Raw genomic sequence first — 11,430 nt, 5'->3', positions numbered from 1 at the left:
CAATGAATGCGCTCATTTGTGAACATACAAGCGCGTAATAGGCTTTTCTGATAAAAGAGAGAACACCAATCACGGGCTTGTGGAATATTTATTATCAGCCCAGAGGAGGTTGCAATGGGCCGTAATAAGGGGAGGTTATAAGTATTAGATAATAGGCGGACTTCTTGAGGCCCTAGTTACCGCATATTGACGAGCTTTGCTTACTGCTAAAAAAAAAAACATTGTACACGAGAAAGGCACATAGTTAGGACAAGCGCTTGTCCCTTTCCCACTGTAGTAACCTACTGCTACAGGCAGCCGCAGCATGAACGACACCCTAGCTAGTGGTGGAACAACGTTTATTGATAGCACCACTGCAGCATATATAGTGCAGGGGTGAAGGGGTTAGGGAAAGAGAAACATGACGATATCTCTGATATGAGCGTTGTTAACAGAATAGTGTGCACGAACGTGTGCGCGCACGGCTGGCTTGGATGGTCGGCAGCAACGAACACAAAGAAAACATAACACCCGTGCTCTGTGTTTTTTTCTTTCGCTAAGTAATTCTCATCGAGTGTTACATCATACACAGACGACTATGGATCATCCCATTGTACTTACATCAATTACATCAGACGACTGTGGATCATTGTAATAGAACTAACGTTAGGCCACAACAAAATCATTCTCTACCCTAGAAAAAAATTGCTCAATACTTGGATACTTCGCTTCTGAAAACGTAACGTTCTTATTTAAAACAAATAACTGATACTGATGTAACACAGACAACACATACACTGTGCCCGGTGTTGGGGTGGCACTGCTACCCGGCGATGGTCCTTTATACACCCAAGGCCTGCAAACATTATAAAAATATGAAAATTCGTGCACTGCGGATGTAGTAAAATCGCGAAGACCATTTGACACGTCTTGCGCTAGCCACTCAGACATGCTGAGCTCCTGGTTTGGTGCAGAGACATGATTTCTCAATGAACGTAATCTTCTAGTGCTCACTCAAAGAAGTGAATACAGAAAAAAAACATTCAGACAACGCAAACAGTAGGAAAGGCATTTGTTTTAATAAGGGTGTAACAATTCAGTCATAAAATAAAACGAATTGAATCAGGCCAAAGAAAAAAAAACTTTTTCCCTAGGTAGTATTCCAACCCACAGACACCGACCTTTGAAAGGAAGAAAATGACGTTCACTTGGCTATAAACAGCAAAATCTGTTCTTTCAGTTTCTTATTTGGCCATGTGATACTGCGAGTCCGTTTTAGGCTACCCTGTACTGTCATTTCGGTCTCTACCGCCGTCATCGTCATCGTAGCATTGATTTTACTTAATAATAATAATAATAATAATAATAATAATAATAATAATAATAATAATAATAATAATAATAATAATAATAATAATAATGTAATATTCAAGAGCTCGACCAAGTTCGTCTGATCAGGTATTATGATGAGGATGTCGATGCGGTCACTGACCAACTCAAGGTGATAAAACACAAACGTTTCGGGATACCTTCGGCTTCTTTGTTCACGGGACGAGGAAGCCGTTCGAGTGCCGAAATGTCTGAGAGAGTTTCCTTTTTGACTTGGTCAGTGACCGCATCTACATCCTCAATGATAAAAACTGGCCGCGTACCCGCATGCTTCGGTGCAAATGTCGTCGAAAGACTCTTCTGCCTGCCGCGCATATATGTTTTGCCGAGCCTCAGACAGCACCTCCTCTATGTTGAACCGGCCTCATCTGATTCCCATTGATAAAAAGAGGAGGCACTGCGTGGGATATGAACGCCATCTGGCAGTGCCATCGGGTATCATGAGCTTGTGCAGAACCCAGGGTCACTGCCAGGTGGCAGCGTAATATCGTCAGAAGAGCACTTTTTCGTGCGTAGCGTCGAATTTCATGCGCAGCATAAGAAACACTAAGCTGTTGAGAATTACATGTCTGTGTATTTTCTAGTAAAGTAACACACGACCTAATACCTAGATACGGAAGTCGTGCATCAAATATGCCTAATATTTGCGTTTTGTTCGAGAATGCTCACAAATACGAACGCCGCCCCCAGTCCAAGATGGCTGGGCACTGAGCAAGTGCTTAAACATTGGCCGAGTGGCTTACTCATTTACAGTGCCAGATAAATAGAAAGGTTAAAATTTCTTTGTGCAAGTTTCCTATGAAAGATAATCGCTTTTATAGTAGTAGTAGTAGTAGTAGTAGTAGTAGTAGTAGTAGTAGTAGTAGTGATAGTAGTAGTAGTAGTAGTAGTAGTAGTGATAGTAGTAGTAGTAGTAGTAGTAGTAGTAGTAGTAGTAGTAGTAGTAGTAGTAACCATGCATGTCGCGTGACTAGAGGGAAAATTCATGAAGTGAGAAAAAAGTGATGATGGTGATGACATTTTTACACTAAAGTAATAATTAACATATTCATCACAGCTTCGCCATCCTTTTGAAAGCACTAAATAACTCAAATTGAAACAGAGCAGACAATTTGCAAATCTACTGTCAAATACAGGCTCAACCTATTGCCTTTCCCCGACGTTTGGAAAGAAATTTATTACAGTAGGAAGAGCCTGAGAAATTATTCGTGAGATTTGAGGCAAATAAACATGGCTTATTGGATTTTACACTCCCTGAAACACCTTCGAATATGCGTCTTCGATGTGAACGAAGCGACACGTGCGAAGGAAGCGACCCTCCTGTACCTATCGTTTCGGCAGTATGCAATCCCCGGGAAAGATTTCAGGTGGTTTTTCTAAAGTTTTTTTATTGTAACTGCAGCAGCTATCTCTGTCAGTGAGATTATTCACCCCTCTTGCAACGCACATCTCCCTGAAGGCCTCGCTATCGCAGTCTCAAAAGCAATGAATATGAAGGTCGGAAATAATACTTTCAGGTTGGTCAACAACCATTCCCTCTGTTGTATGAATTGAAGTCAATAAACATCTGTGATGACGATTCGATACGTGAGATAATGCTGAACAATGAACAACATGCTCCCGCAAAAAACAAAACAAAAACAAAAACAAACCAGCCGACATCAGTTCATTCTTCCACTTGTTAGCTTCCTAGCAATGCGAACAGCCTTCGATCATAGAATGTATACCTTACGAATTCCAACATGGTAAAAAATCAGGTAATACACGAAAAACCAGCAAATATTTTCGTGAATACTTATTAGCAAGCTTGCCAGGCAAGAAAGCAAATGCTTTGCAGCATTAAAGGCTACACAATGAATGTTAAGAATTCCGCACGCAAATATGCGTACAGGTTTCAAAGTATCATTTTTATAGCATGGGCACCTCCATACTGGCGCATCGATGGTGGGGTAATTCTAAGCTAGTACTTGCGAACATTGAGAAAGTTAGTACATATTTGTCTATGGGGACGTAGAGAACGTCATAGCGTAAAGCAGAAAGGCCTCAAAAAAGATTGGCGGCTCACTTTGGGGATGATGGTTGAGCGACAGCCCCTTGAAAAAAACATAATTACAAATTAGTTTATACTTACTAACAAAGAATCTTAGATGTCGTTAATGTGCATTGAAACTATTCAATTCAATGTACCTTCAAACTAACAACCAATTCAATTATACATCTCAACCAGCTCAACAATAAGTGTTACTGATACATCGCCTTCATCACCTCTTACAGCTGAAGCATTCAGTTGTGTTGCATAAGTTTCTTTGTAGTGTTTAGGTATAAGTTGTGCTGTCATGAAAAAAGTTTCAAATTATATTATTTTTAGGTTTCCTGCGCCTGATAACCATAATCTACTTATCGTTCGCACGAACTACAGTAACTTCAATAACAAACTTGAAATTCCCTTTGTGACATTATTGAATCGTGAGCCTTATGTTCTTGGTTCGTTGCCTCTCTCGTAACACGTAAGAGAGGACGTGGCTGTACTCCTTACACAAGAGATTACGCACGAAGAGTCTTATAATGTAAATATTTTTTAGAAGTTAAGTATGTTTTTCGAAACTCGGCTATATGCCTTAGCGCCAAATTTTTCTTTCACTTGCAAAGCGAAAACGTGTGGCCAGAATATTTTCACATGGCAGAATCTTGTGATTGCAGCGTTTGCCTTACCAACCCCTGACGGTGCTGTGTCATCTGCGGGAAAGAGTCGAAAAAAAAAAAAAACGGGCAAGACATTGTGAATGTTGGTTGGTTGGTTCCGCAACAGCTTAGCGCGACCCACACGGGGGGATAGGTAATGAAACGGACGGCGTCTTACTTGTTAAACTAATTCACTTATTGAAGAAAAGAGTTGAAATCATTAGGTATTACAGGGAATAATTTAAACTTGTAGGATTTCAAAAAAAACTGTAAAATGCATGGCATAATTAACACACACACACACACACGCACACGCACACGCACACGCACACGTACACGCACACACACACACGCACACACACACACACACACACACATTTAGTATTCCATTCTTTTATACTCTCGCAAAAACGTGTAACAGCGTTTCAAACGCTGATTCGAGCACGAAAACGGCCCAGTAAGCGAAGGAGTGGGATGAGACGTCTTAATTGCTGTTCTCGCTTACACGACATGTGCGAGTGCCAAGCGATCATTTCAGCCTCATTCATCGCTCGCCAGGACGAAGTTCCTGTAAAAAAAAGAACACAATTGTTAGCGTGCACGAACAATGGGGGTGGGTATTACTTATGACTTCAGTGGAACACAAGAGCATGAGCACAAAGACAGTTAGGACGAGACGAAAATCTCGTACTGAGGCAGTTCTATAGAACCAAGAATCACATTCTTGTCTCTGTCCTGTTATCCCCGCCCCCCCCCCCCCCCCCCAATGTATTGGTCATTTTGAAACTCACACTAGAAGAACATGGCTCTTTTGCAAGGCGGAAGTTTGAGATGCCTCATCCAAGTTGAAAAGTGACTGTCAGAAGCATTGGCGACCCCAGTGATGCAGAACGAATTCGGCCGAACGAGGACGAATTCGGCCTTGTTTGTGAGACTTAGCGCAAAGTCACGCAAAGACGAAAAAGGAGGACACAACGCGTGTGCTCACTTCCAACAAAAACATTAACACACTGTTAAAAGTTAGTGCACGTTGTGGGGGTCCTCCCTTCTCGCCCTTGTTGGGTGTTCGCACTGAATATTGCCCGATGCAAAAAGTCAGTGCGACGTTATGACGTAACTATGTAAAGCCAGCAGGACGTCACAGGTCGCCAACGTTCTCTTTTTACATTATCGTAACGCCGCCATGATGTAGCAGAATGACGCCATCACATGGCTCCGTCAACTACTCAAAGCTTATCCAATTCACACACACCGAGGCACCAAACATGTACAGGAGAAACAGATGGAAATGATCACTGTACGTGTTCGGTGTCTGGCTGTGTGCGTGTGTACATGTGTGAATGTGCCGTGTATTTGGGCGCTAATTATATTTTTTATGAACAGACAACCAGCAACGTGCAGAAACCTTTCAGGCAAAGCGGAGAGGAGGGGCAGGGGGTGAGGGGGTGATGTGCTGAAGGAGAAGATGATCAAGATGTATTTGACCTTCCAGTCATCTTAAGAAATTTTTTGTCTTGAGTATCTTCAAGAATGACCTAAACGAACCACTACCACCTCATTGACCTTTTTATCTCGGTGAATGTAAGTTATATTGTGAAAGAGAACACATTCTTGTAACTAGACAGAACCCTATAAAAACGAAGTTACATAAACGACTCAGACTTGGACGTGGTCAGTATTCCATTCAGAATGTACCTGAAGTCGCCGGTTCGTGCGCTCTTGAAGTTAAAATATGGGCACAAGAACACTGCTCCATGCATATTTAGGTGAGCTCAATAATCACAGGTGGAGAACAATAACTAATGTCACTGCCTCTATGGTATTCTCCTTGTGCTATGGTGGGTTGGGAAAAGGTAAACTAAACAGGCGCGCTTTGTTTATTATTATTAATGCACTCCTTAACTTCTTTTTTCACTAACAAAGTGCTTTAGGTAACCAGTGCACCAAGAATTGTACCAACATAAAAAAATATGAACATCGATCGGTTCTACGTACGATATTGTTCATCTCTGATTCGATTTGATTTAGATTGTTACCTTGAGCACTCATGCTGCCCGCTGTCGTACCTGCAAGAAAAACCAAACAAAAAAAGTGCAACATGACTTATCATTCCACTTACCATGATGAAAATTGCCCAAGCAAAATAGCATGAAAAATACTGCTCCCATGCTATCGTTCTGGAACAAGAATGTGGTAGTTTCTCACCAGGGTCATGGAATCCAAAGACCCATTGCATGATCTTCGTATTTCACACTCCTGCAACAACGATCTGTATCCCAACAACTATCTAGCCAAAATGTGTAATCGCTTAGCGAATGCTGAACCTTTAAGCAAGCCTGCACTAGAAACTCAAGCTGGATGGCGAGTGTCTTTAGACATCTCGAAAATGACATCGTTTAACGTGCTACTACAAACCGTGACTTCTAATGTGTTAACTGGACGATCACTTATAGCTATTGTTTCGATTGGAATGCAGAGAAGAGAGCTTACTGTGCTCAGTGCTTCAGAATACCAAAGAGCCACAGTCGAAGCGACAGGTGCAATTGCAAAGCTTTTCTTCTTCTTGACCAGTTCTGGTTTATGCCCACTACAGTGACGAGTGACTGCGATGACAATTATGATGAATATTCCCGGAATAATGGGTCAACCCACCACGGGGAATCGGTGACGACATGTGCGGCAGTAGACTACTTCGCTGAAGGAAGAAAAAAATGTCGCGGAAGTCAACTTTCATTAACACATCTTGCAAATCAGCAGCGAGAATTTTTTTTTGCGTCTAGTTGTTTCAGCTGATACTTTTAGCTATGGCGGCCACTTACAAAAGGTGTGAAAGACAAGCTGTCACACTGGTATGGTTGTCGAGGACGTCGTCAAAACAGACTTGGAGCTTCGCCTAGAGGGTCCCTTCTGAATATTTTACGTATAATGGCATCGCGCAATTTATCGTGCCCTAAAGGTAAATATATTTCATTGAATTCACGCGGTCAATGCCACCTTTTTGAGTTGGCGAATGTACCACACCTGTTCGGAGGCATAGAAACTGAGTAAAGATGCATAGTTGATTTGCGATAATATAGAAAGGGAAAACCAACAATGTTTTCTGTGCACAATGAAAAAAAAAACCAAAGGGGCTTTCTTTACCCCATCAGAGTGCATGCACAGCTAAATAACAAGCTTTTTAAAAATATTCGAGTATTATGAGCCAGAATTACATCAGGTGCGCCATAGTAAAAGACACCGATTTTGTTTGTCACCACCGTACAACCTAATCTAACGACATGCGCGCTTTTTGCCTAACGCCTTCATCGAAATACGGTCAGCCTGGTTTATAATCAAACCCGCTTCGACTTTCTTAGCAAAAAAACACATCTGCTGCTTTGCTGAGACACAGAGGCTTTTATCAGGAGCACTATCAATGATTGCGATGAGTGATTGATATGTGGGGTTTAGCGCCCCAAAACCACCATATGATTATGAGAGACGCCGTAGAGGAGGGCTCCGGAAATTTTGACCACCAGAGGTTCTTTAACGTGCACCCAAATCTGAGCACACGGGCCTACAACATTTCCGCCTCCATCGAAAATCCAGCCGCCGCAGCCGGGATTCGATCCCGCGACCTGCGGGTCAGCAGCCGTGTACCTTAGCCACTAGACCACGGCGGTGGGGCCATCAACGATTGCGTAAAATGCTTATGGCTGCAGCGAAAGCCTGAACGGCGTTTCGCACACACACACAAAAAAAAATGATGACGTAGATGATGGCTTAAATGCATAGCTCATACCTACTCTTGGGGATTGACTAAGAAACGAGTCCTTAGATAGAGCGGATCACTTATTTCTTGTAAATCTGATGAATTATAAAAAAAGTTGGAATAAATTCAAGTTTACTAATTGAGGGATTTGCAATCAAAACAGCCTTCTTTCGACTAGGAGTATTTCTACAGCAAGACAGATATCCCGGCGACAATTACACAACGGCAGTGATTTCACGTGTGGCTTTTTGGGCTTTATGACCAAAGTCCTCTACGCGTCTGTGAACAACTTCTTTCTCCTAAAAGAATGTTTGCGCACTCGCCAGCTAAGAGTCGGCAATAGCAACGTGAAGCCACTGCAGCATCTTTACCTCTATGTTGCAATGAAATGCATAGCGCAGCACTGAAGAAACAAACGCCACGCCTGCGTGAAGAGCGCAGCGCAGACACAGCGGATTGTGGAAGAGCGGAATTTCCAGAAACCAAAGCAAACTATTCTGGGGCTGCTAATTGAAGTACGCTGGATGAGGAATATGATTTTATTACTAGTTTTCAGATGAAGATGACAATGTGGCGCCTTGAAACACTAAGGCCACATTTTTGAAACTCCTCGAGGGGGACATTATGCGAGCACTTCGTAAGTGGCTGCCATATGTAAACAGTACTAAGAAAGGAACGAACTAATTATTCAATAATCTGGTGATATACACGTGTGAAATTTTATTAGCACATAATTGGCTTTCCATAATGAAAACAACATTGTCCCGTCATTGTAGTGGGTATCAACAACAAGTGGTCGAGAAGAAGAAAACCTTCTCACCGGCAGCGGCTGCGTCTACGACGGCTCTTGGAATATTTCAGGTGCTGAGAGGTAAGTTATATCGCGCCGCATTCTAGTGTTAACAAGAAGTCACCGGTGATGGGGTACGACAAAGTTCTTGACTGTTTGGAGCCTGTTAAACCGTGTCAATGTCCGAATTACCTGCTGACCCACTGACAGCCAGCAATACGGTTACAGGCTCCAGTAAAGGCTTGCATTCAGTGAAACGTGTCAAGCCCTGTAGAGGTGGCGGAACATACTATCACGATAACCACCAAAATAGGAATAAGTGTTGCAGGAGTGTGCATTTGTAGCGGCATATACGGACCGTTCGCACTCCTCAGTTGTGTGTCGCATAACCTCAATCTAGTTTGAGAAAGATAAGGTGGGAAGAAAAGATGGAAACTTGCTGTCTTTAAGCTATGCAGGGCACAAAACGTGACGTAGCGCTCATTTATCCGCTCTTTTTTTTTTTGCAGGAACACCAGCGGACTGACTACATGTATGCCATAGGTAACGGTCGAGATCATATCTGTTACGAATAGATCAGCTTTGGAGCCCCGCCGCGGTGGTCTAGTGGCTAAGGTACTCGGCTGCTGACCCGCAGAGCGCGGGTTCGAATCCCGGCTGCGGCGGCTGCATTCCCGATGGAGGCGGAAATGTTGTAGGCCCGTGTGCTCAGATTTGGGTGCACGTTCAAGAACCCCAGGTGGTCTAAAATTCCGTAGCCCTCCACTACGGCGTCTCTTATAATCATACAGTGGTTTTGGGACGTTAAACCCCACATATCAATCAATCAATTAGAACAGCTTTGGACATGAACCAAGCCCTGAGCAAAAGCGGTCGGCATTGTTTTTATTTTCATGAACGGCCTGGTTCATCTCGTTCCAAACCCCTCTGTGGACGAGGTTGTTATCATAAACGAAGTCTTAAGTCACAGAAAATTAATCCAACGTAACTACCCGTCTGTTCAGAGAGACAGAGACAGGAGGAATAGCGCTGAAGCAAGTGGCTTCCTAGTATAACTCTTTTTTAAATGATTCTTCGCTAGCACCCTTCACTAGCCTCCGAAAATACAAAAAATAAAGGAAACAAGCGCAATGTTCTGCCCTGGCATTTCTCGTCCTTCTGGCGCACTTCCTAACACAAGAGCAGTGTTTCACTTGACATCGTTTCGGTGCGTACTCTTGATTCGTCTATATACGCGAAACACCAACTGTGAATTGTCGCCTAGAATCTCTCGCTATGTGGTCGTCCACTTGCTTTTCTTTGTCTTGCTTGACTATCGTGCGTGGCTCACTGTTTTTCTGTCTTCATCTGCACATTTAAGCGCGAAGCCTGATAAGGTCCATACTTTATGTACAGAAAGAAGGGGGGGGGGGGTCCAAAGGTCCCATGCCGCGCTGCCCTAGGCACACATAGCATAGTGCCATAGGAAATTCTGACTGCCTTTGTGCTTCTAAAAAATAATTTGCGAGGAAGAGATATCGCCAGTAGCTAGGTTGGCGGGGACGACAAACAAACCACTTCTTCGGCTTCGAACTCGGGGTGTTGAGGAGCTCTTTAGGTGCAACTAAATGTACCTCAGCGAGCATTTTGTGCTTCATATTAATTGAAAAGCGAGATGCATTTGAATCAGTGATTTGAAGTATCCACTGGTGAGCAGTACGAATTGCTTTTGCACTGGCTGTTTTATTTTTCATTTAAATGGGCCATACGTGCTAGTCAGTCCTGCACACTGAGATCTCATTCTGCATTGCTTTCAGAAACATCTGCGTGGCGAGGGGGGACGGAGGCCGAACCGGTCGAGTGGCACTCCCATACAATTTGTAAGTGAGAACAAATAAATCCAACTTAAAAACTTTTAAACTTGAAATTTAACAAACCCCCTGTTTTATTAACACAACCCATTCGCGTTCTCGCTACAATAGAAAGTTTTCTGTACTTGTCTTTTTTGACAGACGATAAACCACCACGTGAGAATGGTAAGACCACGTATCTTCAGTGGAAGATGCATGAAATGCACAAATATTTCGGCTACGCATCTTTATTTTCGTAACCAGATAAAAATGTGGTGCTGCTGGAAATGCGAATAAGAAAAGCGTATTGCGTCTTGCATAACAATGTGTACATATGTAGAAATAATAATAATAATAATAATAATAATAATAATAATAATAATAATAATAATAATAATAATAATAATAATAATAATAATAATAATAATAATAATAATAATAATAATAATAATAATAATAATAATAATAATAATAATAATAATAATAATATTGATAATAATAATAGTAATAATAATAATAATAATAATAATAATAATAATAATAACAATAATAATAATATACATTCATATCTTAGTCATATAGGATGTATATATATACATTCATATATAATATGTACTATTCATTTTTTCCTCATTCTTTTTCATTATGCAAGAAGTTGGCGGGAGAAGTGTTTAATGCTGACACGACAGAATCGTTCGCCCATCTCCTCAATAATTTCCCTCTTGATTTTTCAAATGCTGCTATATCTTATGTTCCTCATTGGTGCTGAGAATAGTACTCTTGTAATACTATATATTTATTACATTCCTCATTCATGTTGCAAGTTCTCGTAAGTTTTGTAACTTTATTGATTTCTTTTATTCTCACACACAGTTATGTATCCACTCCTGCTTGGGCCCGGAAAGGGCCTGCAGTACTTGTAAATTAATAAATAAAATTGATATTATACATGTAATCCGAAGTTGAAACTACGCCAACTTACACAATTGATACAGTTCACACCGGGTGTT

The 11,430-nt window shown here is 41.8% G+C and overlaps 1 long non-coding RNA gene across 1 annotated transcript; it reads left to right on the top strand.

Moving 5' to 3' along the window:
- Positions 1-8,604: 8,604 nt before the first annotated feature.
- On the top strand, positions 8,605-10,450 carry LOC142764913 (uncharacterized). The gene is made up of 3 exons (XR_012883958.1): positions 8,605-8,672; positions 9,101-9,134; positions 10,388-10,450. It is a non-coding gene; the product is annotated as an uncharacterized LOC142764913 (long non-coding RNA).
- Positions 10,451-11,430: the final 980 nt, after the last annotated feature.

The sequence above is a fragment of the Rhipicephalus microplus genome, chromosome 6 (genome assembly GCF_043290135.1).
Source record: "Rhipicephalus microplus isolate Deutch F79 chromosome 6, USDA_Rmic, whole genome shotgun sequence".
Lineage (NCBI taxonomy): Eukaryota > Metazoa > Arthropoda > Arachnida > Ixodida > Ixodidae > Rhipicephalus > Rhipicephalus microplus.
Note: the sequence above shows the minus strand (reverse complement) of the source record. Positions and strands in the feature narration are given on the sequence as shown.